We start from the raw sequence: 18,389 nt of genomic DNA on the forward strand, positions 1-18,389 counted from the left end.
ACCCGGAGTCCAGTACACTCTGTAGGTGGTGTATAGGTGGTTTCTCCTAAGATTAGCTGGTTTAACTGTAACACAGAAAATGAGTCACACCAAAGCTTCCGTAAGTCGTCCCCATTTTCAGGGAGAGCACCACCCCACCGTCTCACCACCTCTGAGTCTAGACAATCTCCTGTGTCTATGAAAGCCCCATACCAGAAAGACACTTCCCGTTTCCATGATCCTATTCTCAAGATAGAGTCAATAATTATGCCCAGATCTTCATTGCACCATGGCTGAGTTGCCCACCAGGCAGACAATTGATAGAATTTAAATCTTGTTAATGTTCCGCTAGGTATATTAGACATTAAGTCCCAGCTGATCAGTTGTGAATCTTTCTGAAGGTCACCTCATAGCCTGATACCTGCTAATTTAAGTGGTTGTGACAATTGGTCCTGCAGGCGTACCAGGGTACCAGGAGAATCCCAAATTGGGGCCTGGGTTGTATAATATGGTATTCGCAGTATGTTCCTAACAAGCCCCCAATTTTTTAGTGCAGCTAATAAAATCTTGAGTCAAATTTTTTTGTAGAACTTGGGGTCCCCAAATTTATAGAGAAAGAACTCCTGTCCCTGCGGAACATCATGCAGCAGCGCCTTAAACAAACGGCCCATAGAGGAGGAATCCATCTTATTTGCTAGGATTCTAACATTTTTAAAATTCAAAGCATGGCAGTAAGAAAGTAGATCAGGGAGAGCCAATCCTCCTCTCTTCAGCCCTCTCCTGAGCTTTTTCCACGCTATTCTCTGGTTTTTTGTGGCCCAAATAAATGACCCGATTTTCCCTTGATGAGTGGCAAGGTCTCTAGTGTTAAAAGGAAGTGGGATTGAGTTAAACAGGAAGGTTACCTTAGGCAAAATAATCATTTTTACGAGATTCACCCTCCCGTATATATTCAGTGGTAAACTCGCCCAGCGTGATAAAAGACTACCCACCTCCTTAGCGACCTTCTCCCAGCTGATCTTAGATGCATCTATCAGCTTCTGCGCTAGGTGAATACCCAAATATCTCATCCGACCCCTAACCCCTGGTATTGAGTTTGCACAATTCCAGCTCATTATCTCAGTTTTTTCTATGTTAATTTTATAACCAGAGACCTTACCAAATTCCTCAGCTAATTCAAATAGCCTAGGTATTGCTTTTACATGATCAGAAGTATACATTAAAAGGTTGTCTGCATAGAGAGCAACCTTAAGTTCTAGGTCGGAAATCTTAAAAGGCAAAATAAGGGGATCTTTTCTAAGGGAACAGACAAAGGGTTCAATGTATACATTAAACAATAAGGGTGACAGGGGACAACCCTGTCTAGTACCTCTTGCAATATTGAACCATTCTGATAAGATGCCTTTAACTAGAACTTTTGCTTGTGGGGCTGAGTAGAGAGATTTAACAGCCTCAATAAAATTCATAGGGAAACCAAAACTACGCATGGTCTCCCAAAGATAAATCCATCTGACCTGATCAAACACCTTAACGGCATCGATTGCAACAAGAGTTAGTGGCAACCTACTTTCCGTTGCAAAATCTATTGCTCCTATGGCTTGAAAAGTAAGCTCATTGAGCTGCCTACCAGGTATAAAACCCCTCGGATCAGAATGTATGATAGTTTTAATAATTTTTGCCATCCTGGTGGCCAGAATCCCAGAAAAGATCTTAAGGTCTAAATTGAGTAGCGAAATAGGCCTATATGCCTCAATTTTTTGAGGATCCTTATCTTGCTTAAGAATCAGGGAGACTGTCGCTTCCGACCATCAGGGGGGATCGCTTCTCCATAAAGTTTTTAGGACCGGCACTACATTGTCTAGAAAGACCAAATATATCTCAGCCGGGAGCCCATCCGGCCCCGCAGCTTTACCTCCACTTATTTTTTTAAGTTGATCTCTGATTTCACCTTCTGAGATACTAGTTGATAAGTACAGCCTATCTATTTCAGAGAGGCGAGGGAGATCCCTATGGTCCAACTAAATTTTAACGTCCTCCGGTCTATGGTCGATGTCTTCCTTGTATAGATCATACATAAAGGATTTAGCCTCCTCCCTAATCTCATCCTCTTCCTGCAACAGGACTCCAGATCCTCTTTGGACCAAGCTCTTAATATGATTCCTAACCCTATCTATTCTAGATTTCCAGGCCAGCAGAGAGCCACATTTTTCGCCATAGGCGAAATGCTGTAGTTTACTGGCATCCCATTTACCCTTCACGGTTTTATCAATCCTGGCTTGGAAATCGGCTTGCAGAGAGATCAATTCCCTCTCTAATTGTGGTATAAGACTTCGGGAGATCAAAGCTGCTTGTTGTAATTCTTTCTCCTTTTCCTTAATTTTCCTAAGGCTATCTATATCTGCTTCTTTAGCTATTCTACTTTTGTTAATCATTAAGGAGCTCAAAAGTCACCTCAGATATGCCTTAAAAGTCTCCCACATTATTTGATAACTAGTGGAGGCTATATTAAACCTAAAAATCTCCGCTATTTTTACGTCAAGCTCAACCCTCACCCTCTCCTCTAGTAGTAAGGTCCTGTTTAGAGTCCACCTCCCCTGACGCCCTTTGAGCTTAAGATTGAGCTTCAGCTCAACTACAGAATGATCGGATATTGACGCAGGAATATAGGCTATGGATTTAAGATCTGAGAGCAGAGACTGATCTACTAAAAAGTAGTCAATTCTTGAATATTGTCTGTATTTCTTACTATAAAAAGAATATTCCCTAATGTTCCCTTTATCCACTCTCCATATATCCAACAGCCTAAACTCTTTAACAAGAGTCTTAAGTGTGGAGAAAGTTCTGGGAGGCGCATTATATTTTACTTTAGATGTACGTTCCAATTGGGTATCCCATACTAAATTAAAATCTACTCCAAGTGTAACTGGGGAGGATGTACTTAGCAGGCAAGCTTGAAGACTTAAGAGTGGGCCCGGATTGTCCTCATTAGGCCCATAGTAACCGGCACATACTACCGATACACCACAAATAGAAAGAGTTGCCACTATCCACCTCCCGGATTGGTCAGTGGCCCATTTCTCCACCTTAATCCCCATATTACATCTTATAATCATAGCTACCCCTCTTGTGCAGCCCCTCTGATTTGATGACATTACCTCCTGAACCCAACTGAGTTTATTAAAACCTTGTTTGCATTCCTGAGCTTCCAGGTGGGTTTCCTGCAATAGGTAGATATGAGCCTCATTCCTCTTCAGAGACTCACTCACCCGAGATAACTTCCTAGGGTTTCTAAGACCATTTACATTCCAGGAGAGGAACTTGATCTCCTGTGTACTACCTATACCTAATCTGAGAGGAAACTACCTGACTAGAGCCATTAAGCTTTATTATTATTTGTATGAAGACAATTTTCCAATCCCCCCAACTCCCCCCTCACCCACCCCCAACCCCCTCATCCCTCCCCGAGGAACCCACCTTCCATCCCTTGGCGTCAACCGCCATGTGGGATCCTCCCTGGAGCAACCTAGCGTCTTACTATTCTTCAAAAAAAAAGAAGAGAACCCGATAGGCGTGGTAATTGAGCACGACTACAGTAACGGATTTGACAAACTGCACACCAATATTTAACAAATTTATAAAAAATTTATAAAAAGTTCTAACAGTAGTCTTAAGATAATCAAAGGTGCTGCCTTTTGAAAGCCTGTGCAACCCCTACGCAGGCCCTGAAAAATACCAAAAGTCATTCAAACAAAAGTTTGAAAAAGGCGCACTGTCCACCTGCCCTATAAGGTGCAATTGGTCAATGTGTAAAATTAAATGAGTCTGTAACGTACATCAATTGCTAGAGATAGATAAACACTGAGCACATTTAGTGTCAATGTGAGAAGAAACCTATTTCAGTTTGAATCATGAACATCGTCCTAAATGGAAAGTAAACAAATAACATATTCCAAAGCACTTCTTTGTTGTCCAATGTTTCAATATAATACAATCTGAGTATCAAAAATAACTGCAAGTCAAAACATAAGTCTGTGAATCATCATAAATTCTGAGATTCTTCTTTATTTTCTTGGTGTGTTCTGAAGAACGTCAAGTGTCCCAATGCATTTCGGTGTAAAAACACCTTCTTCAGGGGCATACTGTAAAAATATACATGTACGTGTATAAGTCAATTCAAATGAAAGCTATACAAATGTACAATCAAACTTATATATATGTCCATGTGTGACATTATATAACATGGTGCAGCCCTTATCATCCATTGTTATCCAGCCAATGTTCAGCATACAATGTGGAGAAAAGAAGAATTAATGAATAAGGTGTATTGAAAACCCAACGAAGATGAAAAAGAAAAGAAATACCAGTGAGTTCCGAAATGTGGCAGCAATTAAGAAAGCAAATTAGAAAGTGCCCGTTAGAGTAATGAAAGTGCCCGTTAGAGTGATGAAACGCGCTTAAAAGTGAATGTTAGTGAATTTGAGGATTAAAGGATTGTGTGCACGAGTAAGACAAATACCTTATAACCAACGTAATCCAACAAGAACTACATACGGAGGACTCACCTCCCAACGTTCGAATGCGAATTGGCACAGGAAAGAAGTCCGTGTCGTAACTCGCAGGAACCTATATGTCATAAATACAAATGGACGATCTAGTGATGCCGAAAGGAATCAACCAGTGATGAAAAAGGGGTCAAGCGTAAGATGCCACTTACTTTGCCTAATCCATGATGCTTAAGCATCAAGATCCATTCGGTAGAAACACAGTGGTGAAAATCGCATAAACAACGTCTGCGGGTAAAGTGAAGGGATAATGCCGTAAGCATAATGCGTGACAATGTCTCAATACTCAAAGTTTCAAAGCGATTGCGTTCTACCACCAATAAAATTACCTGCTTGTGTAGCGTGCTACTCGACCTCGGAGGGATTCTGTCTTCGAATGGCAATGACTCGAAATGTCCAAGACGTACGAGTGTGTGTTAGTAAAAGCCGTCGCGGATCACGTGACCAGTGAGGAAGCTCGTGAACAAAGAAAGTGGACTACTGTAAGCGCCATATTGAAACGGGTGAATAGTCTAACCAGGAACCCGGTGAAGAACAGAAAAGGCATAGAGATTTAACGTTAACAATTAATAACTCGTAAATGGCAGGGCTGCCTGCAAACTAAATATAAATAAATCAGCGTACAAAATACATGTGTGAAATCATATTAAACATACATAAAGCAATACAAAGTCCACTCATTATCAATAAATCAACAGTAAAATTCCATCAAGATGTTAATGAAATGCAACCACATTTTATCACAGAAAATGTATAAGTTCAATTTTGTCATTCAGACCCCCAGGGCTCATGGTCTGTAAAAAGCGTATCCAAAATGTTTCTCTTTGAGCCAGGTGCCTGTTGGGATCAGCATGTGTGGAATCAGATATCTGCTCAAGAACAGTGAATCGAAGTTGGGGTATGGTGTGCTGGTGTGTGTTCCAGTGTGATGCTAAACACGATTTCAGATTAGAAGTGCGAATAGCACTTTTGTGTTCAGTCACCCGTATTTTTACTTTACGGGTTGTTCTCCCCACATAAACATAGCCACAAGGGCATTTGATGGCGTATATTACCATGGCAGTGTTACAATCAGAGGAATGTTTGAGCTTGATAGATTTGCCCGTGTGTGGATGTGTAAAGGTGTCACCCACCATGACATTCCCACAGTGACCGCAGTTATAACATTTTCGCATCCCTATGTATTTAAGCATATGCTGGTTGGGAGTTTTTTTGGCCAGAATCTCTCTAATGTTTCTAGACCTAGAAAAGGCAAAAATGGGTTTGGCGTGGAAAACGTTTGCGAAATCATTTTCTTGCTCTATGATTTCCCATCTCTTGAGGATACTCCGTTTGATCGCCATGGCTGCTGTAGAGTATTTGAGAACACAAACTTCACGTTTGGAAACAGATTTTTCAGTTTTTTTCAGTAGTTGCGTTCTTTCCATACTGTACATACGGCGAAACTTAAGGCATACAGTATGGAAAGAACGCAACTACTGAAAAAAACTGAAAAATCTGTTTCCAAACGTGAAGTTTGTGTTCTCAAATACTCTACAGCAGCCATGGCGATCAAACGGAGTATCCTCAAGAGATGGGAAATCATAGAGCAAGAAAATGATTTCGCAAACGTTTTCCACGCCAAACCCATTTTTGCCTTTTCTAGGTCTAGAAACATTAGAGAGATTCTGGCCAAAAAAACTCCCAACCAGCATATGCTTAAATACATAGGGATGCGAAAATGTTATAACTGCGGTCACTGTGGGAATGTCATGGTGGGTGACACCTTTACACATCCACACACGGGCAAATCTATCAAGCTCAAACATTCCTCTGATTGTAACACTGCCATGGTAATATACGCCATCAAATGCCCTTGTGGCTATGTTTATGTGGGGAGAACAACCCGTAAAGTAAAAATACGGGTGACTGAACACAAAAGTGCTATTCGCACTTCTAATCTGAAATCGTGTTTAGCATCACACTGGAACACACACCAGCACACCATACCCCAACTTCGATTCACTGTTCTTGAGCAGATATCTGATTCCACACATGCTGATCCCAACAGGCACCTGGCTCAAAGAGAAACATTTTGGATACGCTTTTTACAGACCATGAGCCCTGGGGGTCTGAATGACAAAATTGAACTTATACATTTTCTGTGATAAAATGTGGTTGCATTTCATTAACATCTTGATGGAATTTTACTGTTGATTTATTGATAATGAGTGGACTTTGTATTGCTTTATGTATGTTTAATATGATTTCACACATGTGTTTTGTACGCTGATTTATTTATATTTAGTTTGCAGGCAGCCCTGCCATTTACGAGTTATTAATTGTTAACGTTAAATCTCTATGCCTTTTCTGTTCTTCACCGGGTTCCTGGTTAGACTATTCACCCGTTTCAATATGGCGCTTACAGTAGTCCACTTTCTTTGTTCACGAGCTTCCTCACTGGTCACGTGATCCGCGACGGCTTTTACTAACACACACTCGTACGTCTTGGACATTTCGAGTCATTGCCATTCGAAGACAGAATCCCTCCGAGGTCGAGTAGCACGCTACACAAGCAGGTAATTTTATTGGTGGTAGAACGCAATCGCTTTGAAACTTTGAGTATTGAGACATTGTCACGCATTATGCTTACGGCATTATCCCTTCACTTTACCCGCAGACGTTGTTTATGCGATTTTCACCACTGTGTTTCTACCGAATGGATCTTGATGCTTAAGCATCATGGATTAGGCAAAGTAAGTGGCATCTTACGCTTGACCCCTTTTTCATCACTGGTTGATTCCTTTCGGCATCACTAGATCGTCCATTTGTATTTATGACATATAGGTTCCTGCGAGTTACGACACGGACTTCTTTCCTGTGCCAATTCGCATTCGAACGTTGGGAGGTGAGTCCTCCGTATGTAGTTCTTGTTGGATTACGTTGGTTATAAGGTATTTGTCTTACTCGTGCACACAATCCTTTAATCCTCAAATTCACTAACATTCACTTTTAAGCGCGTTTCATCACTCTAACGGGCACTTTCATTACTCTAACGGGCACTTTCTAATTTGCTTTCTTAATTGCTGCCACATTTCGGAACTCACTGGTATTTCTTTTCTTTTTCATCTTCGTTGGGTTTTCAATACACCTTATTCATTAATTCTTCTTTTCTCCGCATTGTATGCTGAACATTGGCTGGATAACAATGGATGATAAGGGCTGCACCATGTTATATAATGTCACACATGGACATATATATAAGTTTGATTGTACATTTGTATAGCTTTCATTTGAATTGACTTATACACGTACATGTATATTTTTACAGTATTCCCCTGAAGAAGGTGTTTTTACACCGAAATGCATTGGGACACTTGACGTTCTTCAGAACACACCAAGAAAATAAAGAAGAATCTCAGAATTTATGATGATTCACAGACTTATGTTTTGACTTGCAGTTATTTTTGATACTCAGATTGTATTATATTGAAACATTGGACAACAAAGAAGTGTTTTGGAATATGTTATTTGTTTACTTTCCATTTAGGACGATGTTCATGATTCAAACTGAAATAGGTTTCTTCTCACATTGACACTAAATGTGCTCAGTGTTTATCTATCTCTAGCAATTGATGTACATTACAGACTCATTTAATTTTACACATTGACCAATTGCACCTTATAGGGCAGGTGGACAGTGCGCCTTTTTCAAACTTTTGTTTGAATGAATTGAGCACGACTCACACGTGAAAAGAGAAGAGAATTTCCTTCCCACCCTTATTAATTCCTTAATTTTATTACATTTTATTATACTTTTATATTTTGTATTATTTTTTTTTTTTTATTTTTTTTTTTGAAACCGTTTATTACAAAACTAAAAAAATATACAAAGATGGGCCTACAACCTTCCGGCCGGCCGCTAGTAGTCCATCCAGCACTCTATCCTCCAGGGGGGAATACTCCGGGATGGATGCAACGTCCGGGAAGACGGAGCCCAGTGCGTGACGGATCTGCAAATACCGAAAGTACTCTCTGTCATGCAACTGGAATTCCGTCTGCAGCATCTCGAACGTTTTAAATCCTCCCCTCGTCCAGAGATCCCCCACTTTGCTGTTGCCTATCATGTCCCACTTCTCGAAGCCCTTCGAGGTCCACAGGGAGCCCAACTGCTCGGACGCGTATAGTGGCGATGCCCGGGTCAGACGGTCCGTCCACCCCATCGCCACATTGGCCGCGTGCCACACACGCACCATGACACGCGTGGGGCCGGTCAGCCGAGCATCGGGCGCGCTGGAGTAGAGCGCTCGATTATAGTCCCCACCCGGGAGTAGCATCTTATCCATTTCGAATGCCGGGTTTAAGGCGGGCCCGTACAGGCCGTGATTAATCGCAGCCAGCTGGGAGGCCCAATAGTACCGTTTGATATCCGGGAGGGCGATCCCTCCGTCATACCATGGGAGCGTCAGCTTCGCCAGCGCGATACGCGGCCTCCCGTCCCAGAACAGGCGGCGCTGCAAACTCTCCACCTCACGGAAGTAGCGCGCTGGGACGAGGTCCATGGTGTTCTGCAAGGCGTACAGGAAACGCGGCAGAGACATCATCTTAAACAATGCCGCCCGGCCGAGCGGCGAAAGCGGCAAGCGCCGCCAGCGCGTGACATCTTCCTTCAGGCGCAGGAGGGGGGGAAGCAAGTTCCGATCATACCGGGCCTCCGGGTCCAGAGTAATGAAGACACCCAGGTACCGAAATCCCTGCGGGGCGATCTGGATCGGACAGCCCCGCGGGAGAATAGGAGCCTCCCCGGAGAGAACATACACACACGATTTAGCCCAGTTGATGACAAGGCCGGAGTTACGACCAAATGAATGCAAAACATCAACCAGTACTATCAGTGATTTACGTGGGGAAGCTAGGTACAGAAGGATGTCATCAGCGTATAGGGATACGCGGTCCTCATACTCGGGGGTCCAACGGAGACCACGGATGGAAGGCTCCCACCACAGCCACTCCGCCAGGGGCTCCAAGGCAAGCGCAAAAAGGAGCGGCGATAAGGGGCAGCCCTGCCGCGTGCCCCGGCCCAGCTCGAACGGAGCCGATACTCTACTGTTCACCACCACCTGCGCCAATGGGCCCGAATACAGCAATTTGACCCAACTGATGAACCCAGCGCCAAAGCCAAACTTCGCAAGCATCGCCCAGATGTATGGCCATTCAAGCGTGTCAAACGCCATAGTGGCGTCCAAGGACGCCAAAATGGCCGGCTCCCGGATGTACTGAACACGTGCGAGCACCCCATGCAAACGCCGCAAGTTAAGGGCCGTGCTAAGATGGGGAATAAAGCCGGACTGATCCTGGTGAACCAGCTCGCCCACCACGCCGACCAGCCGATTGGCCAGGACCTTGGCGAGAATTTTGGGTTCCGCGTTCAGTAGCGAAATGGGCCGATAGGATGTAACCCGGTCCCGAGGTCTCCCCTCCTTATGGATAACCACGATTGTAGCCAGACGCTGGTCCAGCGGGAGGGAGCCCACCGAATGAGCCTCCAGGAACATCGATCGGAGATGTGGAGCCAGCGTATCCGGTCGCAACTTGTACAACTCGATGGGGAGACCATTAGGACCCATGGCCTTGCCGGAAGCGACCGAACGTATGGCGAGGGCGATTTCGTCGGAGGTTGGAGCGGCGTCCAACGACACTCTGTCCTCCTCCGAAAGGGAAGGCAGCGCGATATCCCTGAGCAGGGCACCGGAATCCTCTTCAGAGCGGGAAGATACCGGGGAATACACCCCACGGAAATAATCCGCGAAGCAGGAGACAATTTCTTCCGGCTCAGTAACACACACACCATCCGTTTTCTCAATCAGCGGGACTACACGACTCGCTCTCTCCTTTTTGTCCAGCCACGCAATCAATTTACCAGCCTTATCACCCACATCATACAGTCTCCCCTGTTGCTCTCTACTGAGGCCCCTGGCCGCCTCCGTGACGAGGGCCCTATAGGCCGCTTGCTTGAGTTGGAGGACATGTAATACGGCATCCGTCACCCCACATTCTAGATTACCCTCCAACTCGGCTATCTCAGCTTCCACCCGGGTCACCTCCTCCCGCTCGCGCCTCCGGGTGTGGGAAATGAGGGACAGGGCCTCTCCTCGTAGTACTGTCTTGAATGCCTCCCACAGTGAGACAGCCGACGGCACGGACCCCACATTCTCGTCAAAATAGCGCTGGAGGGATTTAATCAATTCAGCGCGAATGGTGGGGTCGCGCAGGTACCAGGGATTGATCGGGACCACCCTACCCTCACCCCTCGGAAAAAGATCCAGGTGTAACAGGAGCGGGGAATGGTCCGAGATACCCCGTGCCAAATGACGCACCTCTCCCACCCTCCCAACATAGGCCGCCGGGACCAGGACATAATCTAGTCGTGAGAGACTACCATGGGCCCCCGAATGGAAGGTATACTGTAACTGCGTGGGATGTTTTAAACGACAGCAATCCACCAATCCCAAGGTGTCCAATAGACCAGATAGCCACGCTTGGGCCCGGGGGAGGTCCCTAGGGGGGTGACGATCCACAGTCCCGGAAACCACCACATTGAAATCCCCCCCACCACCAGAATCCCCCCCGGAAGGTCAAGGAGGAGGCGCCCCAGGTCCGCAAAGGTAGTCGACTGCAGCCCCGGCGGGACGTATACTGACACAAAAACGACCACTTTGCCCTCCATCCTTCCCACCAAGACCACGTAACGTCCCCTGTCGTCATGGAGCACCTCATCAATCTCCAACGGGAGCGAGTTCTTAACCATGATGCCCACACCCCTTGAGCCAGACGTGAAGCCCGAATGGGCCACTAGGCGATAGCCACGCCGATTCATGGCGCAGAAGGAGTTGCCAATGAGGTGTGTCTCCTGCAGAAAAACTACATCGGGCGAGATTTGCTTCAAGAACTGCAGGACCACACCTCGTTTTATCCTGTCCCCCAGTCCATTCACGTTCCAGGACAACAAAGTTAGTTCCCTACCCCCCATCGTAGACAGAAGCCACCATTTGTCCCCCCGAGAGCACTATAGAGCTAGCACAATAATACTTTTGCCTTGTGGTAAAAACGAACAACACCCCCCCATCCCTGCCCACCCGCCCCAACAAAACTCCCCCCTCCCTGCACCCCTGCATGAGCCCGAACAGCCCCCCCAACGTGCAGTGTGCCTGTCGCCCCATATATATAGTAAAAACTAGCTAAACCCCCTAGAGGAGGAAGGAGAACCCCCAGTAGACCCCACACAACCTCCATAGGAGGGGAAATTATACAGACAGACGCTTAATCGAGAGTGGCATCATTTTTGTCCAGAGTGAAGCAGAATATTACCCCCTCAGTCCCGATCCAGTGTGCCGTCTCCCCCCGCCGCCCCCCCCCCCGCCCCCCAGATCACGATCCCCAGACAGAGTGTCCAGCCAGTCTCCGGCCGCTTCGGGACGGTCAAAAAAGTGAGTGCGACCCTCTACCTCCACTCGCAGCTTGGCTGGGAAGAGCATAGCGTATTTAAGGTTCAGTTCCCGAAGACGGCGCTTGACGCCTTGGAAGCTCAGTCTCTGCTTCTGGACCGCTGGGGTGAAATCAGGGTAAAAGTTCACCTCCATATTGTCAAGCTTAACCGGCCCATGCAGTCTGGAGGCTTGCAGGATAGCGTCTCTGTCCCGAAAGTTGAAAATCCGGGCAATGAGAGGCCGCGCAGGGGCTCCGACCTTCGGCCTTCCCCCGGGAACCCTGTGCGCCCGCTCCACCGCGAAGAATTTACTCAGCCCCCGTGGCTGGAGATGGGTAGCGATCAGGTCCTCCACAAATAGGTCCGCCGCCGCTTCCTCCCGTCCCTCGGGCACCCCGATGATGCGGATGTTGTTCCTCCGGGCCCGACTCTCGGAGTCCTCCAGGCGCCGATCCATAAGCGCGCTCGCCTGACTAAGCCGGCGCACCTCTGTTTGTAGTGCCGCCACCTCAGTAGTAAGGCCCGATGCGGTGTGGGCCAAAGAATCAACTCGGTCGTTGGTCTTGGAAAGATCGGCCCTCACCAGGCCAACATCCACGAGGACCGAGTCGATCTTCTGTGCCAGTGTGTCGAACCGCTTGCCCACCGAGGCCTTCATCTCGGCAATGGCGCCCATGACATCACGCAGAGTCAGATCCGTGGGCAGGTCCGGGGCATCAGGACGGCCCTCAGGGGATTTGTGCGGTCCGCCGGGAGATCCCTTCTGGAGGGTATAGCGGTCCATACTGTTGGCCTGATGGGTGGTGCCACGCCGGGTCGATTTGGTCTTCGCCCGGTCTCCATCTTGTTTCGTGGCCATGGCCACCAGTCCCCCGGTCGCACCAGCCACGTCGTGAAGAGCAGGCAATCAGGGCCACAAGCTCCGGGGGGGGGCCACCTCAGATCGGCGGGGTGGGTCACAGCCGGCGGGCAGGCCGAGTCTCCCCGCGAGACCACACCAGCACAAAGAGCCCCGCGACCCAACCCTGCAGAGACGGCAAGGGGGTGCGAAAGCGAAAGCGAAAGTGCGGGGTACGCGACTCGCCAGGCCCGGCCCGCCGCTGTTGTTCCCTTTGTCACTGGGTCACCCCTCAGCGCAAATCCGGGGTCTGGCGAGGAGAAGGCCGCAGACTTCAATCGGTGCTCACTCCGGTGTCCGAGGTCCGATTTGACAACGGGAAACGGGTGCCACCTCAGCTCAGGCTCACCAACACATTCCCCTCGTCCGAGACAGGATAAATTCAGGATAGTCGTAGGAGGTTGCGGAGGTCCTCGGGAGCCTCGCACCTACGCGGCCATCTTGGTTGCGCGCTAGGCTCCTCCATATTTTGTATTATTGATGTTTATTATTTCTTAATTATTTTTTTTCCCCATTTCTTCTCCTTTTTTTTCCCCTCCCAAAGACTATTGTTGAGTGAAGTACAACATCGCTGAGTAAAGTACAGTGGAGTAGAGTTGGGTAGAGTGGCGTGGCGTACTCTGGAATAGCATACTGTGGAGTGCTGTACAGTGGAGTGACGTAGAGTCAAGTGGCATAGAGTGGTGTAGAATACAGTAGAGTGGTGCACAGTGGAGTGGTGTAGACTTGAATAGCATAGTGTGGAGTAGTGTAGAGTGGATTTGCGTAAAGCACAATAGGGTAGAGTGAAGTGCCACAGTGAAGTGACATTGACTGGAGTGGCGTAGAATTGAGTGGCATAGAGTGGAATAATGTAAAATGGAGTGGTGTAGAGAGGAGTGGCATGGAGTGCAATGTGGTAGTGTGGAGTGCTGTACAGTGGGGAGGCATAGGCTGGAGTAGAGTAGAGGGGAGTGGAGCAGAGTCTAATAACATAGAATGGAGTTGCGCACAGTGGAGTGGCGTACAGTGGAATGAAATAGAATGGAGTGGCATACAATTAAGTGGCATACTGTGGAAAAGCACACATTAGAGTGTCATAGAGTGGAGTGGTGTAGAATGGAGTGCCATAGACTAGAGTGGCATAGAGTGGAATAGCATACAGTAGAGTGGTGTACAGGGGAATGGCATAAAAAGCAGTGGCATACAGTGTAGTTGCATACAGCGGAATAGTGTCGAGTAGAATAGCATAGAGTGGAGTGGCATAGAGTGTAGTTGGGTACAGCGGAATAGCGTATAGTGGAGTGGCAACGAGTGGGGTTGGGTACAGTGGAGTGTCATACAATGGAGTGGTGTAAAGTGGAATAGCGTAGTGGAGTGAGGTAGACTGGAGTGGCATAGAGTGGAATAGCACTGAGTAGAGTGGTATAGCGTGTAGTTTGTGTACAGTGGAATAGAATGTAGTGGGTAGCACAGACTGGAGTGGTGAACAGTGGCATGGCATAAAGTGCTATACCATATAGTGGAGTCCTGCGAGTGGAGTGGCATATAGTGGAGTGATGTCCAATGTGATAGCATACAGTGGAGTGTCATAGAGTGGAGTGGAGTGGAGTGGAGTGGCAGTGACTGGAGTTGCATGCAGTGGAATACCATAGAGTGGAGCGGGATGGCCTTGAGTGGCATAGAGTGGAGTGCCATAGTATGGAATATCCTAGGGAGTAGTGGTGTAGAGTGGATTTATGCAAAATATAATACTATAATTTGGAGTGGTGTACAGTATTGGGGGGTGGAGTGGAGTGGGATAGACTGGAGTGTCACAGAATGGAGTGGATAGAGTGGAGCGGTGTACAGTGGATTAGCATAGAGTGGAATGGTTTACAGTGAAGCGACATAGAGTGGAATGGCGTAGAGTTGAATACCATACAGTGAAGTGTCATATAGGGAAGTGGCGTAGAGTGGCAAACAGTGGAATATTGTACAGTAGAGTGGCATACAATGAAATAGTGTAAAGTGGAGTAGCAGAGAGTATAGTAGCTTACAGTGGAGTAGCATAGTTTGCAGTAGCAAGGAGTGGAGTGGTGTAGAATGGAATAGTGTACAGTAGAGTTGCATACAGTGAAATAGCATTAAGTGGAGTGGAATACAGTGGAGTGATGTAGAGTAGAATGGTGTAGAGTGGAGTAGCATAGAGTAGAATGGCATTGTGTGTAGTTGCCTGCAGTGGAATAGTGTATATTGGAGTGGCATAGAGTGGAGTGGGGTACAGTGGAGTGGCATATAGTGGAGTGGTGCATTGTGGAATAGTGTACAGTGGAGTGGAGTAGAGTGGAGTGGCATTGAGTGGAGTGGCATACTGTAGAATATCATAGACTGGATTGGTGTGGAGTGTAGTTTCATTCAGTGAAATAGCTTACAGTGTAGTGGTGTCAAGTTGTATACAATGGAATAGCGTATACTGGAGTGTCGCAGAGTACAGTGGTGTGGCATAGGCTGGAGAGGCATACAGTGGAGTTCCGTAGAGTGGAATAATGTACAGTGTATTGGAGTGGAGTGGGGTACAATGCAGTGGCCTAGTGTGAAATAGCATAGAGTGGAGTGGCATAGATTGTAGTTCAGTACTGTGTAGTGGCATAGAGTGGAATAGAGTGGAATATATCAGTATACAATTACACAAAGCCTATGCAACCATACACACCCATTCACTCTTACGCACACACACCCACACATTATATACATTTTCTCACACAGACACTCTCACACACATACAGACCTCACATACCTATAATAGAAAGAGTACACACACTGTATATTCACAACTAAATATATAACCTAGAAACATACCCTGCACTTGAACAGACACAAATTATATACAAAAATACTATAAACTCACACATTCACAGACTATGTACACACTCTCTCAAGCACACCATCCACATGAATACTATAGACACTCCCTCTCCCACATACATCCTCAGCAGTGGTCTGGGGGCTTGTTTTGGCTGTTATCCAGCTATGGGCAGCACAAGCTCCCCAGCACCCTTCGCACAGACCCTCTGCTCCTTGGATTCTGGTGCTCCTCAGCTCTGGCCCGTTTGCCTAGATCTGTGTGTTCATGAATGGGAGTGTCCTCCTGTTCCTAGTTTTACAGCACCTCGTGCTGTACCCACTTGCATATCTGTTGATCTGATCTGATGTTTTTTAATAAAGTTTTTGTCTCAGCAATTTCTGCACCATCTGTGTCCTAGATTGCTCGTTGCAAGTAGATACGTTTCCTGCTAATGCAAGTCCGTATGTGCTGTGAATGTAGTCCAGAGAATGATAAAGAAGGCATTTTGTTGGGAGTAGGATGGTATTAGCTGTTCATCAGATTCTGCATTTACCTGGGCATCTCAGTGCGTGATCAGATCTTAGTCCAATAATTTTTCCTACAAAGTTCATATAAGTGTCTTTACCATCTCTCACCAATGAACACTGGCAGAAATCAGTTTGTGACTTCAGGATAGGTAATAGAAACCAAGAGGGTAAATATTTAATTTCTGTCATTTGTACTTACACCATGTTTTGCTATGACAAACAGGAAGCTTTCAATGGAGGAAAAAAGGAAGCCAAATAAATGGAGGCAAATAAGGCAAAGCAGGATGATTACAGTAGTAAGTCTGAATGTTATACATTAGACAGAAATGTCCAGGAATCGATGGTGGTGGACTCTGCCCATCTGGCATTAACCACTGAGTACTGGATATTGAAGACACACTAAGTTGACTGACGTGAGGTTTAAATGTTATCTTTAAGGTGTCCAAGTAGATTATCAATTGTAGGTTGCGGGAGTGGGCATGCCAATGTTGGAATGCCAAGTGAATCGTGCAGAGTCGAAGGGAGCAGTGGATGTTTAATGATTACTGAGGCTGTACTTTTGTTCATGAAAGCAGGTATGCTGGAATATAGCTGAAGATGGGAGCTATGATTTAAAAGAGACAAAAGTAACGAGCAGCAGGAGAGTAGGTTATTTGCACCAGTTTACTAGTTTACTGAGAACATGTATGTTAACTAAAGTTTTTGGATGGAATGGAATGTGAGCTGGTGTATAATTGAGAGATGCCGCTGTCTGTTTACGATGAGTTTCATTGTGAAACCTGGGGCCGTATTACACAAATTGCCCTGGGGACTCAACAAGCGTTTTTGCCAGCTTTGTGCGCCCCTGGGGCACTTTAGTATTACAGAAGGCGCGGCAGACACTTGTGCAGCCCCTTCTGTAATACTGATAGCACTGGTGCACATAAAGCACCTGCACGATCTTCAAGGGGTGTGCCCTCATTTGCAAGTGGGTGTACCCCAGGCAAATAAGGAAATACCTATGCCTCTGCACCCGCACTGTATTAAAGACGTGAGCGCTGAGGCAAATAAGCTCTCAGGAGGTGCACTGACAGTGAGCCATCTAAATAGTGGTGCACTGTCTGTGCGCCACCTGAGAGCAGCCCTCTGGAGGGTGAAAAGGGGGTCCAATGTACCCCCAGACATCCCCTTGCAGATGGGTGCAGTCACTGACTGCACCCACCTGCAAGGGGATCTCAAATCTCTTTCAAAGTGCTGGCGGGTTGCTGCGCCTGCACTATGAAAACACAGAGCAGTTTCAAAGCAGCTGCTCTATTTTTCACAGGAATGCGCTACCCCCAGGGAAGCTCTAGTTCGCGGCTGCCCTGAGGACAGTGCATTCGTCATAATACTGCACATTTTCCTTCATTGCGCCGAGCGCTCATTTTAAAAGGTTCGCCCAGCATAATAAAGGAAAATGCACAGGATGTATAATACAGCCCCTGATGTTTTGCTGTACTTCAAAAACATAAACACCGAGCATGAAGAATTGCGTGAGGTGCATTGGGTTGTAGTGAAGGGTGTAAGTAAATAGGGTATTAATGAGAATCTAGAGCAGTCTACTGAAATAAAAGATAAACATGCCCTGATGTCTGTCTGTTAAAATGACCCCTGGCAGTCAATTATATTTATATAACAATTCTTTACTCAGTTTTGATTTTAATAAAACCAATAAAAGTACATCAAAAATACAATATTTTTAAAACAACAATATCCCTAAACACAATAAACTATAAAAAGCAACAAAGCATGCAGTGTACTTCATAATACGTATAAAATCAATCGATAATCCTGGGAGTGCTTATAAGTTGTTTAAGTTGATCAGGTGGGGGAAATGAATAATTATGGAAAGTCCCACATTAGTAAGGCTCTGGTTCAATAAACTATGTACGATATTTCCCTCTTTAGTTGCACTTGAACACTATAAAGTGCATGTGCTTTAAATACATATCATATATCAATAATCTCCGTCGATGCATACCAGTTTCCTTACCCACAAAGGAACAATCAGCATAAGTAGCCAACTTATATCCCTGATACAGATAAACAGTTTTTGATTCTCAGCCACTAGGCAAATATCTAGACACAGCAAACACTGGCCATGGTGCAGTATCACTCTTTAAAATTCTAAAAG

Source organism: Triturus cristatus, chromosome 11, assembly GCF_964204655.1.
Source record: "Triturus cristatus chromosome 11, aTriCri1.1, whole genome shotgun sequence".
Classification (NCBI taxonomy): Eukaryota; Metazoa; Chordata; class Amphibia; order Caudata; family Salamandridae; genus Triturus; species Triturus cristatus.